The sequence below is a fragment of the Lactuca serriola genome, chromosome 1, assembly GCF_051521515.1.
Source record: "Lactuca serriola cultivar US96UC23 chromosome 1, Lser_US96UC23_V15, whole genome shotgun sequence".
Classification (NCBI taxonomy): domain Eukaryota; kingdom Viridiplantae; phylum Streptophyta; class Magnoliopsida; order Asterales; family Asteraceae; genus Lactuca; species Lactuca serriola.
In genome coordinates, this window is record NC_136408.1 from 85,030,109 (window position 1) to 85,037,732 (window position 7,624).

Here is a 7,624-nt window from a genome sequence, read left to right on the forward strand (position 1 = left end):
ACTGTTATCACAAAGAACTAACATAAGTTTTATGATCTCCACAGCACAGTTACAATATTCTGGACATATTTATACACAAGAAAAGGTGCAACCATTCATAACCGTCATACCTTTCAAATTTGGTGGTTATTTAATAACAATAACTACCAATTAACTAAATACATAATAACTAGCTTTAACTTCCATAATTAACTAACTTCTGGTTACTAACTAATAATTAATAACCACCTTTAGGAATTACCAAACTAACCTTAAGTCTAGCTTGCATTTCAACTAAACTCTAGCAAACCCAAAAGCATCAAACATAATGATGTGAAATCTTTTACCAACCAGACTAGGCTCCTCCTAACCCAATACAACTTGTGTTTGGATCAGAAATTCAACCCCTTCAAAAGTTCCTCATCATTGGACGAGGCATTCACCCCTATCGTTGCCGCCCTCTTAAACCGTCCATTGGCAAAGCATTATTTGTCAATCACTACAAGAAATAAAGCCTTTAATGACGACACTGGCTTTAGCGGCGATATCCGGTCTGACGCGCCTAATGTCGCCGCTAATGTCAGCTTCGTCGCTAAAGGTGGCGTCACTAAAAGCTTCATGTCAGCAATCGGTGTGTCGATGCCAAGAGTCAATCATGTCTCTACATTCTTTCGTTGATCGTTCATACCCAATAGCAACGTCCTCAGTAGAGAAGACATTGTCATCGCTAATGGTCTCCAAAATATGACCGACAATACTTCCCTCCAACTCGTCGCTGCAATTAGGGTTTAGGTGCAAAAGAGTTATCCCTTTAATTGGTCTCTTATCCCAGAGCAACCAACACGAGACACAATCGATTGTTCCCACCTTTGATTCTCCGGCGTCGTTGATTCTCCCAACTCGAGTATACCGATGATTTCAGCGAGTTACCGGTGCCATCGGCCTCGTCCACCATTTATCGTCAACATGTTTCCACCCTCACCGGAGGTCGACTTTACCAATGCCGAAAAAAGACTTTTCTGGGCTTCGTTGCTGACGGTAGGTGCTCCTTTCCCTCTTTCCTCTTTCTTTTTATCTTCTAAACGGGATTTGCAATCCATTTGATGAATTTTTTGATTTTAGGGCTATTTCATACCACCACCGCCACTGTGTTCTTCTCATGCGACCACCACCGTCACTATGTTCTTCTCTGGCCGTAACATTCTGTTTTGAGAAGTTTCTTATTTTGGGATTATGGACAATAAATGGATTAAGTAAAGGTCTTGGGCATCAATGGAATGGGGTTTAGACCTTATTGGATGATGATAATGTTGGATAAGTGATTAAATCCTTGGTTTGTGTCTTGGAGTCAAGGGGTAAAATGGGAAAAATGATGGTTTAGACTTCTTTCATGAATTATGGTTTTTAGTTCGACATGTGTTAAGCTAAAATTAACTAGATAGAATTATGGGTCCGTCAATACCTTTCAGTGGATATAAAGATCGCTGAAAACAGAGTAGAAACGAAGAAGTTATGACTATTGAAGTTAGAGCGAAATTGGGTGAAACCCATTCTCACGACGTGAGAGTGCTCACGAGGTGAGAATATATTCTCACAACATGAGAACAGTGCAACCCAAAGCCTACAAAAGTTTTAGGGTTTTCAATGTATTTAAAGGTAAAGATTCACCTTTTAAGGTATTTTCTTAGCCTCGTCATATCTAAAACCTCTTAGGAAAAACCCTAGCTTCCATTTTCAAGATTTGAGCCTCCCCTCTCCTCTCTCATCCATTTTTGGAGTTTTTGGTGGTTTTGGAGCAATGTATTCATGCAAATTGATCATTGAAGCTTTGACAATTGGAGATCTCAACTCTTATATACCTTCTAGACCTTTGTAAGTTATAAAGTTCCAAGCTTTATTGAAATATTCATCTTGGATCTAAGGGGGTGTTTGGTACAGGGAATTAAAAATAGAGAATAGGAATTGACTCCCTTTCTCTTGTTTGGTTGATACAAAAAATAAATAATTGAGAAATAACTCAATTCCCTTTCCATCATATACATTCTCTATTTTTAAAAGAGAAAAGAGAGAAAAGAAAAAAGAGGCGTAACCGAGAATGTCAAAAAAAAAAAAAAAAGCGGAGAAATCGATTTGCCCCCCATTCGAACCCCACTATGTGCAATCGGTCAAGATTTTTGCAATCGATCAACACTCAAAAGGTTTCAAGCCGATTACCATGCAATCGGCCCACGTAATTTTGATTGCCCTACATACGATCGATACATAGGATCAACTCTTCACAACAGTGTTGCTTCATTCACGCATTGCTTCTTCTTGGGCAATTTTGGCATCATCTTCTTCCAATCGAAGGTATGATTACTTCCAATTCAATAATTCTAATTTCGAAATTGTATTAAAATCTTGTTATGATCGATTCTTCTTATGATTTGGAATTGTGTTAAAATCTTGGTATGATCGATTCTTTCTACCTGTTTGAATTCTATTTTTGAAGTTAAAACATATTCATGACAATCAATTCTTCATATGTTAAAATTAATTGTGTTTGGCAATACTTATAGATTAGTTTTTTTTAATAATGTGACAGCACTTTTTTAGAATTTTTGTCCAACTTTGAACCTTCATAAAATCTTCATAAGAGCTTGGAATGAGGTGATTTTCTTTCCAGATTGTAGCCCTTTGTCTTGGCTATGTTTTAGGATCAAACAACAGCTTATTTGGTTAACTTTTGGCTGATTTATACAAGCCTAAACAGGGGCTGTTAGTTTTTTTTATAATGTGACAGCACTTTCTTAGAATTTTTGTCCAACTTTGAATCTTCATAAAGTCTTCATAAGAGCTTGGAATGAGGTGATTTTCTTTCCAAATTGTAGTCCTTTGTCTTGGATATGTTTTAAGATCAAGCAACAACTTATTTGGTTACTTTTTGGCTGATTTATACAAGCCTAAACAGGGGCTGCTAGTTTTTTTTATAATGTGACAACACTTTCTTAGAATTTTTGTCCGACTTTGAATCTTCATAAAGTCTTCATAAGAGCTTGGAATGAGGTGATTTTCTTTCCAGATTGTAGCCCTTTGTCTTGGCTATGCTTTAGGATCAAACAACAGTTTATTTGGTTAATTTTTGGTTGAGTTATACAAGCCTAAACAGGGGCTGTTATTATTATTTTTTTTAATGTTTCAACACTTTTTTTACAATTTTTGTCAACTTTGAAACTTCATAAAAACTTCATAGAAGCTCAGAATGAGGTGATTTTTTTCTCAAATCGTAGTCCTCTGTCTTTTATACGTTTTTAGGCTCAAGAAAAGGCTTATTTGGTTTGGTTTTGGCTGAGTTATGTAGCTCCAAACAGTGGCTGTTAGAATTTTTGTACAATATTTCAGCTTTTTTTTAGCTTTTTTGTCCAACTTTGAAACCTTATAAAATCTTCATACGAGCTTGGAATAAGGTGAAATTTTTTCTCGATTGTAGTCCTCTGTGTTGTCTACGTATTAGACTCAAGAAATCGCTTATTTGGTTTGGTTTTGGCTGAGTTATGCAACTCCAAACAGTGGCTGTTAGGATTTTGTAATATATTTAAACATTTTGTTTTTTTAACTTTTTTGTCCCAACTCTTCCTTGTTTGTATATATGTAGATGACACGAACACCATTGCAACAATGGATTGTACGAAATAGACAAAATGTTATGACATCGGTCGTAAGAGCATTTTATGTAATGTATGTTATTATTCGTTGGTGGATGATGTATGATTTTGCTATGAACCGTTTAGAAAAGCTACAATATTATGGCAAAAATACTTAATGAGTTACCATAATGGACGTGATAGTGTTCATGATATGGTTTATAAAAGTGATAAAACAAGTGTGGTTAACATAAGAATGAATAGAAATGCATTTACAAGACTATGTGACATGCTTGAACAAAGAGGAGGGTTGAAAAATAGCAAAAACATGTTAGTTGATGAGCAAGTTGCTATGTTCTTACATGTACTTGCACATAATGAAAAAAAAATAGGATTATAGTAGAAAGATTCAAACGGTCAGGTGAAACTGTAAGTCGATACTTCAAGTTAGTCTTACATGCGGTATGTTTGATTACATAAAGAGTTCTACAAGAAACCCGTACCAATACCCGATGATGAAACCGACGAGAGGTGGAGGTGGTTTAAGGTTAGTACTAAATTAATATAAATTTATTTAATTCCAATATTAATAAAAAAATTTGTTTTATGTACAGGGTTGCTTAGGAGCATTAGATGGAACATATATCAAAGTTAAAGTCCTTGCAGCAAACAGAAAACCTTATCGAACACGCAAGGGTGAGATTTGTACTAATGTACTGGGAGTGTGTTCGAGAGATCTTCAATTTATATATGTACTAGCAGGATGGGAGGGTTCCGCAGCAGATAGTCGAGTACTCCGTGATGCTATTAGTAGACCACATGGTCTTAAAATAGCTCATGGTATGATATACATAAAACATAAAGCTGCATAATATTATTATCAATACAGTCTAACTAAATATGTAGAATCTATTGTAGGAACATACTACCTTTGTGATGCGGGTTATACAAATGGTGAAGGTTTTTTAACACCTTATCGCGGACAACGTTACAATCTTAATGATTGGTCTCGACCACCTACAAATGCTAAAGAGTTATATAACATGAGACACTCATCGGCAAGGAACGTAATAGAACGATGTTTTGGATTGATCAAATCTAGATGGGCTATTTTACGTGATAATGCATACCATCCAATAGAATCTATGCCACGCATAATCATTGCATGTTGTTTGATGCATAATTTCATACGTACAACCATGACTGAAGACCCCCTTGATCAAGAAATCCCTATTAATCATACACAATTTGGAGACGAACATGACAACATTATTTCTACCGTAGAGACATCGCAAGGATGGACTGACCGTCGAGATCTTCTTGCTAATACTATGTTTACTGATTGGATTGCAAGACGTGCCAACAATTAATTTATTCCATGTTTTTGTGTAAACTTCATTTTCTTTATGTGGTGTTGATATTATGTTTAATGATTGAATAACTCTATTATTATTTCATTATTCATATTGATATATTATATTTATTATGTGGCGTGATAATATTTCTTTAGTTTGGATCTATTTGTAACTTTAATAAAAAAAATGTTGTTTAAAAAGAAATAAACAAAGTAATAAAATATTTCCATTTCACTGCATAATACAACCAAACAAGAGAAATGATTTTCAACAACATTTCTCTAGTGGATTCCCACTTCTACCAAACAGTGTAATCAATTCCCTTTCTCTAGCTTAAATCTCTTTCTCTGCATTTCCATTCTCTATTGCAATTCCATTTCTCTGTACCAAACACACCCTAAGTATATTTGGTGTTTTGGTCTATTTTAATGAGTTTTTAGTGATAGTTGGGAATAAAGTTTGCAACTTTATTACTCTCCAAAGTCTCAAGAGCATTGTATGTTTCATATATTGACTCCAACACCCTTTTGATCAGTTTAGAATGTTTTCTTGGACCTCTTTGTAACAACCCGAATTTTCAAAAGAAAATTTTCATTTTTAAATAATCAAAACATTTCCAATAAACCACAAAATCTCAAGAGCAATTGTTTTCAAATTCATAATATTAATATTTTTATTTCAAATATCAGAGTGTCCCAAAAAATGCCTGAGAGAGTGCATGACACGCCATTAAGCCTTGCCCTTGCCCATATGTTCAGAAGTACCTAAAACAATCAACAAACTGTAAACTAATGCTTAGTGAGTTCCGCAGAGCATACCCCACACAAAGGGTGTGCATCAAACCGCACAAACATCATAAACCGCCTACACCGCACCAAACTGCACCGCATAATGCGGTTTAGAACTAGTGTGGTGTGGTTTGCGGTTTGAAATTTTGTTAAACCGCACTATGCGGTGTGGTTTGTAGTTTCCAATTATAACACTGTGGTTCAAACCGCACCAAATATATGTATATATATATATATATATATATATATATATATAATACAAACACATAAAAATTACATAGAAGATACGACTTTGGTTTTATTACTAATTAATTTTGATATCACCAATTTCAATTTTTATAAACAAATTTGTGATAGATTATTTATTTGATTATCTAATGTAACAATGACTAGTATTGTTAATACATTGGTAAAACCAACTTATCTTGATTCTATAACTAATATATTTATCTATAAATTTTATGTACATAATATTAAAAATACATATCCTTTTTCAAACCGCATAAACCGCACAAAAACTACACAAACCGCCCGCACCAAACCGTAGCACATAATGCGGTTTAGAACCTTCGCAATGTGGTTTACGGTTTTCTAAAATTTCAAACCGCACCGCGAACACCCTACCCCACACAATCCACATAATCACATAATCCATATCAGCTATAAAAACTACATAAACCATATAAGCCATGTATATAACATATAGGGATGCCCTGGAAACCCTCCAGGGTCTTACTCTAGGTGCCATGGGAACCTCCACATGGTCTTAGCCCTCTACCATATAAATCAGACATACGAATATATAAGGATATCGTGGAAACCTTCCAAGGTCTTACTCCGGGAGCCATGGGAATCCCCACATGGTCTTAGCCCAATGATGCCATGGAAACCCTCCAAGGTCTTACACACAAGTACCTTGGGAACCCCCCGAGGTCTTTACTAAGGATGCCATGGAAATCCGCCGAGGTCTTACACCCAAGTGCATCGGGAACCCCCAGTGGCCTTTCATGCAAGTACTATAATTACAACTAGCATACCACATATCTCATAACCAACTAGCATGTCACATAACAAATAATGGGTCGGCCTTGGTGCCTTTGACCCATTGGTATGGTGAGGAAACTCACCTCTCGAGAATGTTGAACTGGTAAGTTAAGATCAGATATCCCAACGCGCAGCTCCAACTCAACTGCTTTACCCATCCTGTGATTAACTTTCAAAATCCCGAAATACCATAAATACCCTTAAAGTCAAACTTGGTCAACCCTGGTCAAAGTCGAGGTCAACAGTCCATGTTGACCACAACTCATCGAGTGTATCTAGCAACTCGTCAACTTCCTTCAAGGTCCATAAAACTGAAATCGCGAGTCAACTTGCCGAGTTACCCGAGTAACTCATCGAGTTCTTCAGTGTCCACGGGCCTTAGTTTGAATCCTGACACACTCGAGAGTGTGCCCGAATCCCTCAAACCAAGGCTCTGATACCAACTTGTAACAACCCGAATTTTTAAAAGAAAATTTTCATTTTTAAATAATCAAAACATTTCCAATAAACCACAAAATATCAAGAACAATTTTTTTCAAATTCATAATATCAATATTTTTATTTCAAATATCAGAGTGTCCCACAAAACACCTGAGAGAGTGCATGCCGCGCCATCAACCCTTGCTCTTTCCCTTAAGCTCAGAAGTACTTGAAACAATCAACAAACTATAAGCTAATGCTTAGTAAGTTCCCAAGAACATACCCTACACAATCTACATAATCACATAATCCATATCAGCTATAAAAGCTACATAAACCATATAAGCCATGCATACAACATATAGGGATGCACTGGAAACCCTCCAGGGTCTTACTCCAGGAGCCATGGTATGAC